This window comes from Periplaneta americana, chromosome 9, assembly GCF_040183065.1.
Source record: "Periplaneta americana isolate PAMFEO1 chromosome 9, P.americana_PAMFEO1_priV1, whole genome shotgun sequence".
NCBI lineage: Eukaryota > Metazoa > Arthropoda > Insecta > Blattodea > Blattidae > Periplaneta > Periplaneta americana.
In genome coordinates, this window is record NC_091125.1 from 153,420,616 (window position 1) to 153,440,765 (window position 20,150).

A 20,150-nucleotide genomic window follows, 5' to 3' on the forward strand; every position below is an offset into this window, starting at 1 on the left:
ACTTTCTTGCCATGTTTCTGTCTCTAATTTTATCCCATATTAATTCTTTCCTTATTTCTTTCTTTTTTTTCTTCGTAATTTCTTTTATAATCTTACTTTTCCTTATTACTATTAAATACGAGAAAAATTCGTACCGGCACCGGGAATCGAACCCAGGACCTCTCAGCTCTGCGCGCTGAGCGCTCTTACCAACTGAGCCATGCCGGGACACGATCCATGGCGGCGGCCAAAATCCTCTCGTAATGTTTTTTAGCGCGCAGAGCTGAGAGGTCCTGGGTTCGATTCCCGGTGCTGGTACGAATTTTTCTCGTATTTAATAGTAATAATACAAATTGCCTAATTCATATTAGTCGTGTAATATTCAACGAGGTGGGCGAGACCTCATACATATGAATATTTGAAGTATTACTTTTCCTTATTTTCTTGATTTCCTTCTTAAAGGCGTCCCATTTTCCCTGTTCTTTTTTCCTTTCTTTTTCTTCTTATTTACGTTGCTTCCACCGATTTCGTTTCCTCTTTCTTTCCCTTCCTAATATCTATACACATTGTGGACAAAATATATTCGTCTGTTAGCTACCAGGTTACTTCCATTTTTTGCTTTCTCCTTCAAAATTCTCTAATGTTCCTTCAGCGGAACGGCAAAACTGAGAGTGAGACAAGTGGTCATCAGGCTTGGAGCTCACATATTCAGTTTTTCTCAGTTTCAAACCCCCTTGCAAGGACGGGTTTTCGCGTATCTTTTAATGCCTCTCCTTCCATTCATTCCTTCATTCACTCACTCACACACCCAATCTCTCGCTCATTCAGGAACAAAATTACATCCCCACTTCCTCCTAACTGACTTTCAATCACTCTGTATGATGTTCTATTCAGAATTAATTGCACCGCGCAGCGAGTTAAACGCTAGGCACTGCCGCGCTTTGTCACAGTTGACAGATTTCACGGCTGTCCAATATTCGGGAGTTAATGAGAAATTAAAGAGCTGCGAGATGTCTCTCCCCTAATTGTAGTTTCGGCGCGCAGGAACGGACAACGCCCCCCCCTCCACTTTCAACATGATTAACGCTCAAAGCTCATTTGTAACGGGGGTGGGAAGGTGTGCGGCGCCATAGGGGGCCACTATTTCCATCATAGCAACTATTTTCGACAGGTGTTTAAGCATTCAACTTCTTTTGTGATAGTAAATTAAAATGAAACAGTACGACATTTTCACAGCGGCTTCTCTTGCCTAATGTTAGTATGAGGACATGTCTTAATTATGGATTGGACGAAGTGGACCTCAATCGTGGCTTCTACAGTCACCAGATCTCACACCTCTACAATCTTTTCTATACGGATGTGAGTGAGTGAGCGAGCGAGAGAGTGAACGAATGAGTGAGTGAATGAGCGAGAGAGTGAACGAATGAGTGAGTGAGCGAGTGAGCGAGCTACTGAGTGAGTGAACGAATGAATGAACGAATTAGTGAGTGAGCGAGTGAACGAATGAGTGAGTGAGTGAGCGAGTGGTGAGTGAGTGAGCGAGTGAACGAGTGGTGAGTGAGTGAATGAACAAGTGAGTGAACGAACTAGTGAGTGAGTGAGTGAGTGAGTGAACGAACTAGTGAGTGAATGAGCGAGTGAACGAATGAGTGAGTGAGTGAACGAGTGAGTGAGTGACTGAGTGAACGAATGAGTGAGTGAGTGACTGAGTGAACGAATGAGTGAGTGAGTGAGTGAGCAAGTGAACGAGTGAGTGAGTGAGTGAACGAGTGAGTGAACGCATTAATTAATTAATTCATTCATTCTTTTATTCATTCGTCATTAAGCACTTCGGAATTAGTATATAGTGCCTGTCGTACAAGTCATTGATTCCTATGCGGATTGTCCAGTGACATTTCGTCCACAGTATTTACGTCCACCATAAATTTTCGTCCAGTTGAGATTTAGTCCACAGTATTTTCATGTCCATAACAATTCTGTCCACCTATTTATAACAACTTACAAAAATCCTTCACGGTATGATTTCGTTCACTATACTGAAAAGTCCTCAAGTATATGATTATGTCTCGTGACCAGAATATTGTACGAAATGGAAACATAAAAATTGGAAATTTATCCTTTGAAGAGTTGGAAAAATTCAAATATCTTGGAGCAACAGTAACAAATATGAATGATACTCTGAAGGAAATTAAACACAGAATAAATATGGGAAATGCGTGTTATTATTCGGTTGAGAACCTTTTATCATCCAGTCTACTGTCAAAAATCTGAAAGTTAGAATTTATAAAACAGTTATATTACCGGTTGTTCTTTATGGTTGTGAAACTTGATCTCTTACTTTGAGAGAGGAACATAGGTTAAGGGTGTTTAAGAATAAGGTTCAAGAACTTCGAAGCATGTCATAACAAATACAATGCCTGGAAAAGGTCTGCAGAGTTTCACGTTCTACGAAGAAGTCAGAGAAGTTGCCGCACCATCACGGGGTTTCAGGAAATAAAATTCCAGAAAGTTCAATACGAAAATAAATTTTGTGAGGTTTCAATTACTATTCTCTACTCGACGAAACCAACCAGTTTAGCGTGCATATTTCCACGACGTAACAACAGTATGAATAGTAAGTTAGGACACTGCACTCCTGTTACACAACTTCTCTCAAGAGTGTGAATATTAGGCGGTTATTGTAAAATAAAAAACTCTACGGATAACAAGTAGGTATTAATTCACTGGTTAACTAAATTAAACATATATTTTGTTAAAAGATAAAGAATGGCTGATTCTTCTGCACATTAAAGGACAGAACTTTTTTTTTTTCAATCACTTATTATCAGAATTGCTCTCTTACATTGACTGAGTTTATTGGGAATTAAATCAATGGCTTTCCCAGAAACACACTACGAAATGTTTCATATAAAACAATTTTTATCTTGCAAGGAAACAAAAACGAGCAAATTTGTATTAAATTTTCTTGTTTGAAATATCTAAAAGAAAAACCCTCTGAAATTAATGACATTGCTTATTGTAGGCCTACTTCCTGTATGTTATTAAAAGAAAATAAGCTTAAATGTAGTAATTTTTATTCCAAAAGAAAATATGAATTTTCATTTTTTTCGTTTACACAAGTGTGGCATTGTCCATAATCCAGAAATTAATACATTTAATTGATGACATTACTTACGGCTCACCCTCTATATCATTCATGGCTGAAGCTCGGAACTTGGGGACTTGTGTGTCGTGTGCATGAGTAAGGTACAGGTACAACGTTCACAAAGCTCACGCTGCAAGAGTTCAGGGACAGTCGTATGTACTAAGAAAGTGGTCACATCGAGTGACAGGAAGACCGACGACGAAAGTGTGTCATGTCGAAGCCAATGACATTCAGAGAATTACAGGTAAACGGTCTGTTTGAGGAATTAGAAAATACGTGTTATTCGAATGGGTATTATAGAAGTTTCAAAATACATTTTTTAAATTTTAGGTACAGAATTTCGTGGAGGACTTCGTAGATACATTACTTTCTTCGAATGGAAAGTTAATATTTTGTAAGTTGTGCCACACACAAACTAGAGGCTGGAAACGGTGAAAGACATTGCAGTCCCTTAAATCGGTGGAAAATTTGTCCACAGCCATGGAACAAGTCGTAGAGGGACCTGCCCTAGTAGTGACACACAAATTGAAAACTATTTTCGAGAAAAATTTGGGAAATACTTATCTTTCTCAGATAGCTAGCAACTACTGAAAATCGAATGAAAACAGTAACACTGAAAAACATTCAGTATTTTAAGTTTGTTCCCGTCACTTCATATGACGTGGAAATAAGTTTCTCTCGTTTCAAATCATGTTTAACTAACAAGCGAAGAAGTTATGAGTTCGAAAATCTTCGAATGTACGTAGTCATACACTGCAATAAAATGTACAGAGCAGAACAGTAAATTTGATATATTTCTCGTGTTTATTTTCATTATAGAAATGCTGTAAAATTACGTGTTTCAACCTACCATAATACTATCAATACGTTGTTACAGCCAGAAACTACTTTTATAGCAGACCTGACTGTACCTCAGTGCTGGCAGCGGGAGTTGTTGTCATGGAAGTCCAGTCGCTTATCCACGTGCAAAGGCACAAGTCCTCAAGTTCCGAGCATTGTTCATGGCATGTTAAGGGAAGTGAGTTGTTATAAATGCCGTAAAATGTAACATTAATTTTAAATAGAAGACGTCTTTATTCGCATTGCGCATATGAATTCAAATTCACTCGGTGTTTATCACAAAATTAGACGAGATTAGAAACTCCTACTGTAAAAGAACTAAAAGACATATATATATGTTTTATTTTATTGGGTTATTTTACGGCGCTGTATCAACATCTCAGGTTATTTAGCGTCTGAATTAAATGAAGGTGATAATGCCGGTGAAATGAGTCCGGGGTCCAGCACCGAAAGTTACCCAGCATTTGCTCGTATACAAGAGATATCCAAATAACTCAAACTGAATTTTAGAGTACAGGAACGAAAGTTTCGTACATGCGCAGTTCGAGAGAAGAGACGTCGCTAAATGCGTAGTGGGGGTAGCGACAATATATAGAGATAATGGAGAAGAAAATCATGATGAGAATTAATATTATTATGTTGGTGATTGTTATAATACAAAATGATAGTAATTGTTATAAAAATTAATTAATTATGACAGAAAATTGAAATACCTGAAGAAAACACTCCCGAACATCGTCTCTGTTAAAAACTGCACATAATTACACTAGCCACAATCCTGCCACTAGGTGTAAAAATCCAGGACTCTAGCCATCCGCCTAACGGAATGCCTGAACCATTCGTATTATTGCAAGGGACGTCAACTGTAAAGTTAACTGAACTGTTATTACAAAACAAATTCCATCGTCTAGCGTACTGCGCAGGCAGAATTCGGCGGCCACCATAAAATAACAACGCTGTAGATGACAGACTGGTTTGACGTTGACACAAGAGGCCGTCACGTGACTGTTATGCGACCCGAGTTGTCTAAACGGCCACCAGGGGGGAGGCTGGTGCATTGTTCTGCGAAGTCTGACATTTGATAATTCTGTGTACAATGGATGGGTAATTCGGTATGCGAGGAGAGGCAAACAAGAACACTGCTGTGCTAAATTGCATACGCGTATTGATCTACATTGTTTGCAGACATTACCGGCCAAATCTGATAACGCGAGAGCTGCTGCTTCCGGATAATAGAGCCCAGCATCACAACTTTGCAGGGCAGGCCGCCCGCCCGCGTTTTTAATTAATCGTAAATTAATGCGCTGCTTCGCCTCAATGACGTCATCGCTTGTACATATCAATATTCAAAAGCTGGCTGTGTGGCACAGTCAGACCTCAGTTGTGTTTATGAGAGTTTGCAAGCCAAATAACAAGCAAATCGGAAAGTGAAGCAATGAAACTATTCCAAGCCGGGCACTTGACATGAGCCAATGACATTTACGACTTTAATAAACTTTTGTGCGAGATCGTGCGTATTTGCCTGCTTTCCGCACAAAACCAATACGCGGTAAGTGTGAAATACCACATTCAGTATTCCCAACGTAACACACATAACAATTTCCCTCTTCTTACCGCTTAAGCGCGACATTCATTTTACTGCTTTAGGCTTTTAACATATTATTTTTAGAGACGTTTAACATAGTAACAATTATAAATTGGAAACTTACCACTGCAATTTCACCTAAATTGCACTGTTAATTATTGTTTTTAAATATTTGCAAAAATTAAGTAAACTCTACAACTCCACTAAAGTTACTGCATTTATATGCAAGTAACATTAAGGAAGCCGCGAAAAAGTCAACAAGATTCCAGATGCCGATGTTATTACTGTAATTTGTTATATAAATAATATCGTTAAAATATTAAAATGAAAAATAAATCATTACATAACCTTACCGTTTGTTTTAAGTTCGCATTTATAGACTGGGGGGAAAAAAAGACAGACATATATCACGGCCTGCTGGAATATAGTAAACACAGAAAACATTTTATAGCAACAATGTTGAAGATAGATATTTTAGTTTTAAAAAGTTGCCGTCATTGAACACAAACCAAGATGGAGATTTCATTGCAACTAACTAGAAATTCCTCTTTCAGGTATGTAATAAACGATCTTCGCACAAAATAATGTACGATACACGAGCGGTATGTTTGTTTTCATGTTCTCGGAAATTAAAAAAGTTCAACTACGTTTTGCTTTTCAATCTTTTCCTCGAACATGAAAACATCAACATACCGCTCTTGTAACGCATATTACTATTTCAATTCATAGAAGAAATTTCATTTCAGCTGCCTGTATTCTAGATTTCTCTCTTTATTTTTTATTTATTTTTTTTTATTTTAGTGGGTTATTTTACGACGCTGTATCAACATCTAGGTTATTTAGCGTCTGAATGAGATGAAGGTGAAATGAGTCCAGTACCGAAAGTTACTCAGCATTTTCTCGTATTGGGTTGAGGGAAAACCGCGGAAAAAACTTCAACCAGGTAACTTGTCCCAACCGGAATTCGAACCCGGACCACCTGGTTGCTCAGCCAGACGCGCTGACCGTTACTCCACAGGTGTGGACTTCTCTATTTATTTTATTACCCATGTTTCTCTGCCAAATTTTAGCATTTGTTTTGCTGTAATGTTGTGTAATTTGACTTGAGCTTCTCTTAACATTTGCTTCCCGAAATGTCCTCTTATAATTCCATTTACAGCATTATATTTATGTAGTTTCTGTTCTGTGTCTCCATTTCCTGAATTTGATATATTATTCCTTAAGGGGTTAGGTACAGCTTACAGCAGTAAAATGTTTGGAAAAATTCAACATTTTTTTCCTCCATTACTGTATCTTTTACAATAATGAAAATTGGTATGTGTAAAACACCGTCTCTCTGCTATATGAAAAAATTATTTTTACGATTTAAAAAATTATTTATATACATTTCTTTCAAAATTAAAAATGGTGGCAGTTTACTGTGCAGTGATGAAGCGTTTCCCTCGTAACTCATAAACTTGTTAACTTTTTCATGTTCTCTCTCTTTTGTTTTATTGCTAAAACTCATGTTTACAGTATCATACTCTTTCAACTACATTCCTTAATAAATATTTTTTTTTTATTTTGTGTTAGAAGAAAATACTGATATTTGACCATTTTTTTAAGAATTTATTTTTTATCAGACAATCTATCAAAGGTAGAGAAGTAATCTTGCATCATATTGTAGGCATAACATGTATAAATACATACAAAAAATTGCATCACACAATGTTGGATAGTTTTTGAGTTATGTGGGAAACGCTTCATCACTACACAGTGAACAATATTTCGAGAAAAAAAAATGTAAATATTTTTTTTAAATCGTGAAAATATTTTTTCATATAGCAGAAGGGCAGTTTTTTACACATACCAATTTTCATTATTGTACAAGCTACAGTAATGGAGGAAAAAATGTTGAATATTTCCAAAATTTTACTGCTGTAAGCTGTACCTAACCTCTTAAATAGTTCAATGATGATACTTGCTGTGTTAGTTTATTATTGACCACAATTTTGACTCTTTATTTCTTTTCCTTGAAAGGCCATTGATTTTGTTTTGAATGTGTTTATTCTCATTCAATAATCTACTGCAATTTCATTCAATTTTTTAATTGATCTTTGTAAAATATGATCTTCATTGTCTGCTATTAACAGATGGTCACCTACATACTGTAGAGCGTTGAATGCTAATTTCTAAATGTGTATTTAGTTTTATTCCATAATTTCGTACCAAAGGGAGTCACTTTTCTATTATGTAATTTATATACAGAGTGATTCACGAAGATTTACCGTCATTTACGGAGCTTATTTCTGAAGACATTTTGAGCAAAAAAATAATAGAAATAGAGAATGAACCATTCAGTAGTATCATTTCTTTAATTGGCAAGTATTATGAAGCTAAAAATGTGCTGTGAACTCCTCAGTTGCTTCGTACAGACATCTTTTTTCTGTTTTTAACTAGAAAATTACATTATTCTTACGCACTTATCACAATAATTATTACAAATCACACCAGTTCCACCGACTTAATTATTTGCAGTTCAATTTTGCATGCTAATTTACAGTCTTGGAGAGTTTACAACATATTTTTAAAAAATGTCTTCGTCCGCTTGAGCACACTTGGTCGCACGCTTGTGAACGGCACTCGTCGCTCTACGTAACTACATACGGCTATCTTTGAATTCCGTAGCGCTCGCGCTGGCTGCTGACTGCACGCTGACCAAGATCACGCGTTCACAGCAATGCGTTCCAATAGCGAAGCGTAACTCTGTAAATACTGAGAATATGACCCATGTTTATATGAAATTTTTTGCTCAGAATGTCTTCGGAAATAAACTCCGTGAAGCACGGTAAATCCTCGTGAATCACCCTATATATAAGCAGTAATATCTGTAACACGGTATATTGCAGCGTATCTGCGTCGCGGACCCTACAACGTGATCCTGGTGGACTGGAGTGAGCTAGGCGCGCTGCCCTTCTACCTGGCATCGGTGGCCAACTGCCGCGTGGTGGGGCGCCTCGTTGCGCTTTTCATAGACTTTTTGGACAGTCGGGGTGTGCCCCTGGACAACGTTCACGTTGTAGGCTTCAGCCTAGGGGCCGAAATCGCAGGCTTCACGGGGCAGAACCTGCAGGCTGGTCGGAGGCCACGACTACCGAGGATCACGGGTGAGGAAACGCCATTCCAAGATTACATCACAAAGTTAACAGAGTATGGGAGACGGAGTATGGTGACGTTTTGCCGTCACAGCTCCGGGAAAATCGCTGTTACAGTGTGATTTTTTGTGTTCGGATGATTCTTGCCGGTTGTGAATGTTTCTCATCACGAGCCGACAGATGTTTATGTTTACCGCTCTTCTGCGAATTGTTGTAAACAACGAGATAATAAATTAAGTAAGCAACTTTAATTACCTAGGCCGTAACGTATCATATAACCAGGGGTATGAACTACGAAATAAGATAAATAAATCCCGGTTTATGTGTGGCACTATAAGGAGAACACTAACGAATAAAATAAGGAAAGACACACAGATGAAGTTTCATAAAGTAATGGCGGTACCAATAAAACTAGAGTCCTACATTTGGTTACCTAAAACCTACAAACAACGCAAATTAGTTATGTACGGAGTATAGCGCAGCATACACACTTCAGGTTTGCTGTTGTTCAGCGAACCATGTCGAAACAAAACAAAGCTACACGGTTGGAAATGAGTGTTCCAATAGAATTTGATAGCGGGCACTTCATTAGGAGAGAAGAAAACGTATTTTATCAGAAAGAAAGATAATTTTTTCTTTTGAAACACGTAAAATGTTTACAGTCACTCGTTATAATTTATAGAGACTCTTATAGTAAGTAGTCAGTGTAACTAATTTTGTTCTTATTGTGATGTATTGATTTATTGTAATTTCCACTTTATTTATTAATTTTATTTAATTTTATTTAATTTTACTTAATTTTATTTATTTATTTATTTATTCATTTATTCATTTATTTATTTATTCAATTATTTATTTAATGTGACAGGATTAAGGCCTCAATACCTTCTCTTCCATCCTACCAGATAGCACACATAAATACAAAAATATAGGAACTATGACAGAAATAATATAAAATAAATTAAATTATATCCACAGGTAAACATTTTACTGCCATATAACGCACTCCTTTTTGATAGCACGATAGACTTGCCGATGAAGTACGAAAGTCATTTTTTGACGAATATTTATGCTATGAACTGTTGAATTAGTTACGGTATAAAGTTTTCATGATTACTTGCGGGAAAGTAAGGAGTAAGGTACAGCTTAAAAGAGTAAAATTTTGGAAATATTCAACTTTTTTTTTTCTCCATTACTGTATCTTATAAAGGGTGCGTCAGAAAGAACGGATGGATTTCAAACTATCGATACGCAACGAGGAGAGAGATATAATGAGGGGGACCACGACTGTTGGGTCAGCCGTAGAATGCAGTTTCAGTTGAGAACATGGTGTTGGTCTGGTGTACAACGTGCTTTCATCGTAGAGACAGTTTTGAAAAATGAAGAGTCTGTGATCGCCACTCAGGACTCATTTCGACATCGGATGTCACGCTAGGATTCCAACTCGGAATACAATTTTGCGGTGGGTGGCTTCATTTCGTATCATAGGTTCAACATTAAAGAAGAAATCACCTGGACGAAATTCTATTGCACTGAGATTGTCCGAGGCTACGGTAAGATCTCGCGCCCTGCGACTTCTTTCTTTGGGACCATTTGAAGGCGTAAGTTTGTAAACATCGATCACATACACTGGACGAACTGAAGACAGTAATTCGTGAAGAAATCGTGGCAATTGCACCAGCTATGACTGTGAAAGTGATGGCGAACATCAGAAAACGCCTCGATGCCTGTATTGAAAGCCAAGGACATCATATGGATAATGTTGTTTTACATAAATAAATTGCATGTATTGGTGAATATGTTGATAACAATAAATTTTTGATTTGATGAATCTTTACAATTTTCTTGCCATGTGAAATCCATCCGTTCTTTCTGACGCACCCTGTATAATAATGAAAATTAGTATGTGTAAAACACTGTCCTTATGCTCTATGATAAACATGTTTTTACGATTAAAAAATTATATATATCTTTTTTTCGAAAATCAAATTTCACTGTGCAGTGATGAAGCGTTTCCCTCATAACTCAAAAAGTATCCAACTTTTTGTGATGAAATTTTTTGTGTGTATTTATGCATATCATATCTACAATATGATGCAAAATCACTCCTCTACCTTTGACAGATTGTCTGATAAAAAATAAATTAATTTAAAAAAATGGTCAAATATCTAACACAAAAAAATATAGTTTATTAAGGAATGTAGTTGAAAGAGCATGATATTGTAAACATGAGTTTCAGCAATAAAATAAAAGAGAGAGAACATGAAAAAGTTAACAAGTTTATGAGTTATGAGGAAAACGCTTCATCACTGCACAGTGAACTTTGAATTTTGAAAGAAAATAAAACAATTTTTTTTAATCCTAAAAATATTTTTCTCATACAGCAGAAGGATAGTGTTATCAATTTTCATTATTGTACACAACACAGTAATGGAGGAGAAAAATTTTGCATATTTCCAAAAATTTTACTGCTGTAAGCTATACCTAACCCCTTAAACAAAAAATCTACTGACAAGCCATGGGAATTGTTTGTAGTTTCTTTTTAAGTTGTCCTACAGAATTCCCTACATTTGGCATCAACTAGTATACTAATTACTCTTTTTTGTATTAGAAATATACTGTTTTTATCTGTAGAATTTCCCCAGAACATTATTTCAAAACTCATTACCGAGTGGAATTATGCAAAGTATATTGTTTTTAAGGTATTGATATTTACTATAACCTCGAAAAATGAATGATGATGAAAATGACCATTATCATAATTTTTCTGCCACTGTATATATCACAAAAAAAAAATCAAACTACATGTACGCATTTTTCTTCCCAAAGAAGACCATGACTGTTTGTGTCGACGGCAGGTCTGGATCCGGCGTACCCCCTCTTCAGGCTTCACAACCATAAATTACGTCTGAGCTCAGACGACGCCATGTTCGTTGACGTCATCCACACGGACGGAGGTATCTTGGGAATCCCCTCGCAGATTGGCCATGTCGACTTCTTCCCGAATGGAGGCAAACCCCTGCAGCCAGGGTGCGACCTCCACTCCATATATCTGCGCCACTCACTTGAGGACCTGGGTGAGTCTTCAGTCCGGTCTTTCTTTCATATACTCCTTACTATTCCTATCATCCATATTATTATTATTATTATTATTATTATTATTATTATTATTTATAGATGACATCTGTAAAAGAATAAGTTCTAACTGCCTTTTATTTGCCGATGACCTTAACATATTTCGCAAAATAAATAGTCTGGCAGACTGTTTAACTTTGCAAAATGATATAAATGCCAACGAGGTATGGTCTGCTGATAATGCAATGAAAATTAATGAATCGAAAACTTTTGTCATCTCCTTCTCTTGAAAAACCACTTCTCTTAAATTTAATTACACTCTTAATAATATCAACATAATAAGGAAAGACTGTATTAGAGACCTGGGAGTTCTACTCGAGACCAAATTACATTTTCATAATCATGTCAAACATGCAAATTAAGCTTTCAGGAGTAACTCCCTGTAAAGTTAATTTGAATAATTTCGAGGGAAAAATTGTTCCAGGGCCGGGTATCGAACCCGGGACCTTTGGTTAAACGTACCAACGCTCTCCCACTGAGCTACCCGAGAAATTATTCAAATTAACTTTACAGGGAGTTACTCCTGAAAGCTTAATTTGCATAATACACGTCACTGTACGTAACAGAAAACCACAATTTAAAGTCACACAGAGTTAGTGTGCACTCAAATGTTGGTTGCTTGACGGTTGTCAGCCCACTTTGAGGTCTGTGGATATAGAGGGAAAAATTGGATCGGTGTCGGGTAGAGTTCTCGGGTAGCTCAGTGGGAGAGCGTTGGTACGTTTAACCAAAGGTCCCGGGTTCGATACCCGGCCCCGGAACAATTTTTCCCTTGAAATTATTCATGTCAAACATATTTATAATCATTCCATTAGAATCCTCGGAATTATAAGGTCTATAACTTATTCTTTTTTCTACCCCAGCTACTCTTGTAATTCTATACTGTTTACATTAATCAGATCTAAACTAGAATATCCATCTGTCGCCTGGAATTCTATTACTTCTACTGATTCGGGTACATTGGAAATCATCCAAAGAAAATTTATGTCCCTGTGTGCTTTTAGGTTTTCGCCAAATTTATCTGTTTTCAATTATGAGCGTACTTGTAAATATTTTAACTTTTCTAGCCTTTATGTTAGACGTCTTGAGCTTAACTACTTATTCTTTTGTAAGGCCTTAAAGGGTGATATTGATTGTGAATCCTTCATAAGCAATATCTAACTTCGGGCCCCTTCGAAAGGTTTAATATTTCAAAAAAATTTTTATACCTATAAGCCTAAATCTCTCTCCAGTTGTCAGATGCATGAAAGCTGCCAATTTACATTATATTAATTCAGATCCGTTTATTGCATAGTTTGTTGTTTGGCTATTCTTATATTAAGCATATTCATTTTTAACTTCGTTTGTGATGTTTTTAGCTTTTCTGTATCATGTATTTTTGTAATTATCTATTCATTTTGTCATTATTGTTTATTTGTATTTGTCTCTAATTTTAATAATTATTTGTATGCACTGTGTCATATATTATTCCAGTCTTCATTCATATGATTTCATTAATTCATTTATGCTCGACCATGCCGAAATGTAGTAATTATACACCTGGTAGCAGACCTTTAATGTATGTCATTAAAGTACACCTACTCATTAAAGGTCAGGTCTTTCAGCCAATGACAGGTCAGCTTTCTACCGTTATAAAACCGCAAGTATCGATTATTCTCGGATATGCAATTGAAAGAGAATTAACGAAAAGTCACGGAGGCTGGAAATCCAATACTGTCGCAGAACGTTATGTTCTGTTACTATAATAATTAGCGTTAATTGTAAATTATATTCAAATAAATTCAATTTGTCATCTCGTTTTTCAATGTCTAATTTAATTTTAATGTTATCTCTGTAGGTTCTTATGGCCTAGCAAAATCAATGTGAACATCTGTTCCTCGGAAAAAATCAATACTTTCGCGTCTGCGCACATCTCACAACATACGGGACATTGGCCAAGGTCATATACAAAGAAAATTAATAATAACAAGTTACAAATATGGTCGAGCATAAAAAGTCGTATGAAACTCGCCTATAATGGTAATTAAGAAGCTCGTATGAAAATTATGAAACTCGCTTGCGCTCGTTTCATAAATATCCATACTCGCTTCTTAATTACCTTCATTATAGGCTCGTTTCATAATGTACTATTGTAATTCATTTTATTTAATTGCCATTATTTTAATTATCTCACTATACTAATTTTAATAATTATTTGTGCTATTTATTTTGTTGCATTTGGTCAATGATTAATGTTGACTATTATGTTCATTGTATTTCACCTCACTGCCATTTTCTATCATTCATTCTCATCATCATTTGTTGTTTTGTTTTGTTCTGTATCTTGTGCTAAACTGAAATTGGCCTTGTGTTGTTTTGCACGTTAATATTCTAAATAAATACATAATTATTAAAATAATCATCATCATCATTTGAAGCAAGAAAAGAGACAGATTTAAAAATAAAGCCCAAAAAACAAAATTCATGATTACGTCTCGTCACCAGAACATAGTACGAAATAGAAATTCATCCCTTGAAAAGGTGGCAAAATTCAATACCCTGGAGCAACAGTAACAAATATAAATGATAAATATAAATCGAAATGTATTATATGAGAATCCTTCAAATAAGCCTCGAAATGGGAATGTGCATCAGTTATTCATAGATTTAAAAAGGCATATGACTCAGTTAAGAGAGGAGTTTTATATGATATTCTTATTAAATTTGGTATTCCCAAGAAACTAGTTCGATTAATTAAAATGAGTTCGTATAGGTGAGTTTCTGTCAGATGCGTTTTCAATTCACTGCGGGCTAAAGCAAGGAGATGCACTATCACCTTTACTTTTTAACTTTGCTCTAGAATATGCCATTAGGAAAGTCCAGGATAACAGAGAGGGTTTGGAATTGAACGGATTACATCAGCTGCTTGTCTATGCGAATGACGTGAATATGTTAGGAGAAAATACACAAACGATTAGTAATTTTACTAGAAGCAAGTAAAGAGATAGGTTTAGAAGTAAATCCTGAAAAGACAAAGTATATGATTATGTCTCGTGACGAGTATATTGTACGAAATGGAAATATAAAAATTGGAAATTTATCTTTTGAAGAGGTGGAGAAGTTCAAATATCTTGGAGCAACAGTAACAAATATAAATGATACTCGGGAGGAAATTAAATACAGAATAAATGTGGGAAATGCCTGTTATTATTCGGTTGAGAAGCTTTTGTCATCCAGTCTGCTGTCGAAAAATCTGAAAGTTACAATTTATAAAACAGTTATATTACCGGTTGTTCTTTATGGTTGTGAAACTTGGACTCTCACTTTGACAGAGGAATGTAGATTAAGGGTGTTTGAGAATAAGGTGCTTAGGAAACTACTTGGGGCTAAGAGGGATGAAATTAGAGGAGAATGGAGAAAGTTACACAACACAGAACTGCACGCATTGTATTCTTCACTTGACATAATTAGGAACATTAAATCCAGACGTTTGAGATGGGCAGGACATGTAGCACATATGGACGAATCCAGAAATGGATATAGAGTGTTAGTTGGGAGGCCGGAGGGAAAAATACCTTTGGGGAGGCCGAGATGTAGATGGGAGGACAATATTAAATGGATTTGAGAGAGGTGGGATATGATAGAGACTGGATTAATCTTGCACAGGATAGGGACCGATGGCGGGCTTATGTGAGGGCGGCAATGAACCTGCGGGTTCCTTAAAATCCATTTGTAAGTTATCTGAAAAACCAGAAACGGGATGATGAGGAAAGAATGATGGGGGAGGAAAGGAAGTGGCTAAGATAAGTGGGGTTCCAATCGCCTGATAAAGTTACCTGATATTCATCCATAGGAGTGAGGGAAAACCCCCGAAAAAACCTCACCCAGGCAACCCGTCCTGACCGGAATCGAACGGGCAGGGAATAGTTGCGCCCCACGGTCAGATAAAATGCAGCAGATAAAAAAGGATCCCTGTTTTGTGGGCATAGTTGCGCCCCGTTCCCTTCAGGTAGAGAAAAGGGGCATGGCATAGTTGCGCCCCGATGAAATAGGTAGAGAAAAAGACACTACGGAAACTCGAGCCTCGTAATCAACCAACCTTATTGATTTCTTATGAGATTTAATATTCATTATAGATACCGTTAAAATGAACACCATGAAGTTGGCAATATTTTATTAACTGTTTTTCTACTGTTTATGCAGTGATTATCGATAGCCTACCGTTAAAATGAACACCATGAAGTTGGCAGTACTTTATCAACTGACATATTGAAATGAGTGAGCCGTTGGAATATGGGGGCTTAGCAGTCTTTGACATTTTATTAATGATTTTCACACCGTCTGTGGCGTATAGTGAGGTTAATTTAAAATGAATGTTAAGTTTAGTGAAAAGGGTAAAGAGTTATTATTCACAATGGTTCTAAGTTTCAATTTTCGAAACCCTGTACCGTAGGGTTAAGATATCGATGTAGAAACAAAAAATGCAGTTCATTTATTGTGTGTGATCGATAAAAAAAGTGTTATTTTAAATAGTAAAATTGATCATATGCTAGGCTTACCTGATTTCAATGCAGCTATCACTGTAATATTTGTAAGTAATTTGTTTATATTAAGACAATCACTTTCGTGTGTACTATGTCCATCGGGGCGCAATTATGCCATGTCCAGTCTGCTACCTGATTTCTTCGGGGCGCAATTATGCCATGCCTAGGCCTCCCAATTGACCGAGGGGCGCAACTATGCCATATCGAATCGAACCCGGGACCGCTGGGTTCGGAGTTAGACTCGCTAACTCCGCAGCCACAACGGTGGAATATACTATGTGACATATCATTCATATTTTATTTTTTAGAAAAACATTAAATTTTACAAAAAATGGATTTTGTATGTTTTTGTGTATTTCTTGTTTTATTATGCATATTTCAGACTTTATGCATATAAATAGTAGTCCTAGTTATTACCTTTTTTTTAAGGATTCTTTCTTTTCGCACATTCATGCTCCTTATCAGGATTATTGGACAATCATTTACATTCACAAATAGCATAGGGTCGAGCTAAGACAATATAGGACATCACAATGTCATGGGAAAACATCCGTGTTCGAGACGGGATTCGAACTCCGGCAGTAACTTCTGTCCGGCCTTAAAACTTCGCCTCAAGTACCTTCTGCACCACGGTCATCCAGTTGGAAATAATAGTAATATACGTTACAAGAGCGGTATGTTGACGTTTTCATGGTCGAGGAAAAGATTGAAAAAGCGAAACGTAGTTGAGATCGTTTATTACATACCTGAAAGACGAATTTCTAATTAGTTGCAATGAAATCTCCATCTTGGTTTCTGTTTAATGACGGCAATTTCAGAATACCAAAATATCTTTCTTCAACATTGTTGCTATAAAATGTTTTCTGTGTTTACTATACTCCAGCAGGCCGTGATATACGTCTGTATTTTTTTCCCCCAGTCTATAAATGCGAACTTAAAACAAACGGTAAGGTTATGTAATGATTTATTTTTCATTTTAATATTTTAACAATATTATTTATATAACATATTGCAGTAATAACATCGGCATCTGGAATCTCGTTGATTTTTTCACGGCTTCCTTAATGTTACTTGTATCAGGAATGCAATAAGTTTCGTGGAGTAGTAGACTTTACTTAATTTTTGCAAATATTTAAAAACAATAATTAACATTGCAATTTAGGTGACATTGCAGTGGTAAGTTTCCAATTTATAATTATTACTATGTTAAACGTCTCTAAAAATAACATGTTAAAAGCCTAAAGCAGTAAAATGAATGTCGCGCTTAAACGGTAAGAAGAGGGAAATTGTTATAAGTGTTACGTTGGGAATACTGAATGTGGTATTTCACACTTACCGTGTATTGGTTCTGTGCAGAAAACAAGCAAATACGCACGATCTCGCACAAATGTATTTATGTCACGGTGCAGTAATTAAAACAATGGAGAGTTTCATTTTAATGTATCTAAAGTACACGTGCGATGTGCCTAGGATACACACAGACGGTCCCCGAGAGTTTTAATGTTACTATGGCAACTTACTAAAAAAGCTCTCTTTTGTTTCACGCTCAAGCTGGAAACGAGTTTATGACTACAAATGCAGCATTTTCCTCGATAAAGGGTCTGTTGGGTAGTGGCAGCAGTGATAGAACTTCTGCTGCGAGGTACTCTGTGGGCATAAAAAAAAGGAATAACGCTGATCGTCGTGAGTGTGGACCATAAACGAGAGACGAGGCGAGGATGTGCCTGGAGGCCGCAACTGGACCAATCGCGGGAGTTTAATTTTATCGCGAAAGTCCTGCGGAGAGAAGTGGATTGTATTGGGAATATCTGTGTAACTGCCCGCGGAGAAGTTGCTCCATTTCCGCAAGAAGTTGCAAAACTCCTGAGATCTGCATTCCTCGCAGCATCCTGCGCCTGTCAGGAGCAGACACGGCTGTGCTCGATAGCGAGCAGGAGTCCAAAAACTAGGGCGTGGTTGTAGGCAGATGGGAAATTGATTCCAGACAGATCGCTTGCAACCATTAATCATAAAGTTTTATCAATTAATCTGAACCGAACGAGAGTGGAATAGCAAAGAAAGCATTTGCACACGGCAGGAGACGGATGTTTTTAAAACGACTATTACACTCTTACTACGTCATACTACTTTTGACCAATAAAACGGTACGTAAGGACGTATTTTAACCAATCATGGCTGCTTATCGCACAATTTTATCGCGTCCCTAGCTTTTGTTTAATTTTATCGCGTCCCTAGCATTTGTTTCTTTGTTTGTCAACATTTGAAACTGCGCTGGTCTGGACGTCAATATATATATAATTACAAACCACTCCAGTCGATGCACAGCAGTTTCAAATACGACTCGCATTGGCATTCAAGAACAAGAATTAATAAAAATCACTGATCATACCTATGCATCTTCTGAAATCCGATTTACAAATAAATGAAGAGCACCATTCGGAAATCCTGAATAAGTTGAATACACCATGTAGGCCTAAATCAACGAGTTCCAATTCTATTACGCACACGTCCAATATAACATCAATTGAACCACCAACCACATTCAAATTTGAAAATTGTATATTCAATAATTATTCCTTTTAAAATTATTCATTCGGAAATTCTGAATAAGTTGAATACACCATGCAGGCCTAAATCAACGAGTTCCACTTCTATTACGCACATGTCCAATATAACATCAATTGAACCATCAACCACATTCAAATTTGAAAATTGTACATTCAATAATTATTCCTTTTACAATTATTCATTCGGAAATTCTGAGTAAGTTGAATACATCATGTAGGCCTAAATCAACGAGTTCCACTTCTATTACGCACACGTCCAATATAACATCAATTGAACCACCAACCACATTCAAATTTGAAAATTGTACATTCAATAATTATTCCTTTTAAAATTATTCATTCGGAAATTCTGAATAAGTTGAATACACCATGTAGGCCTAAATCAACGAGTTCCAATTCTATTACGCACACGTCCAATATAACATCAATTGAACCACCAACCATATTCAAATTTGAAAATTGTACATTCAATAATTATTCCTTTTAAAATTATTCATGTTTATTTTTTATGTCATCGTCGTTAATTAAAACTTTTCTAACACTTGTGATATTAGTTAGGTTATGTTATAGCTTCTGCTATATGATATTATGGATAGTCACGTATCAGAGATTGCTTAATATTAAGATTTATTGAAAATCATCTGTCAAGTGACGTTGATTACTGGGATTCGGATAATTGAAGTGGAATGTTGCATTTTAATAAAAATGTAACTGAATCAACAAAGCCTTCTTGACTAGTAACATTGCCATCGTGTATAATAGATCGAGAACTTCTCGACGAGAAGGCATTGCTCACTACTGCTATCTAGCATGTATCTAGCGTAATATTTGTAATGTTGAGATGGTAAAATAATACATTTGATGACAGTTGTATTTTCGTAAGTCAATTAATATTTTATTGTATTGGAGTACTTCGTTACTTCTAATCTTTATATACTTTCTTCTAATCGTGTAATAGTCAATTAAATCCCACTCGAGTTTTGATTTTCTCTAGATAAATCAAAACGTCTAGTGAGATTACTGTTGATTATAATGATGATGATGGCAAAGGCGGAAGGTGAAAGAAAAGAAAAAAGAAAGAGTAAAAACTGAATTTAATAAAATTAGACACCGAAAATGATTATGAACGTGTTGATTATAAAGAAGATGAAGAAAAAAAATTTTTAATTGGTTATTTCACGACGCTGTATCAACTATGAAGTTATTTAGCGTCGATGAGACTGGTGATAGCGAGATGGTATT

The 20,150-nt window shown here is 36.2% G+C and overlaps 1 protein-coding gene and 1 non-coding gene across 2 annotated transcripts in view; both read right to left on the reverse strand.

Moving 5' to 3' along the window:
* LOC138706618 (chromatin assembly factor 1 subunit A-B) overlaps window positions 1-20,150 on the reverse strand; it is a 479,650-nt gene that overhangs the window by 194,237 nt on the left and 265,263 nt on the right. The gene's annotated exons all lie outside the window — the stretch shown is intronic.
* TRNAC-GCA (transfer RNA cysteine (anticodon GCA)) lies at window positions 132-207 on the reverse strand. The gene has a single exon. It is a non-coding gene; the product is annotated as a tRNA-Cys (tRNA).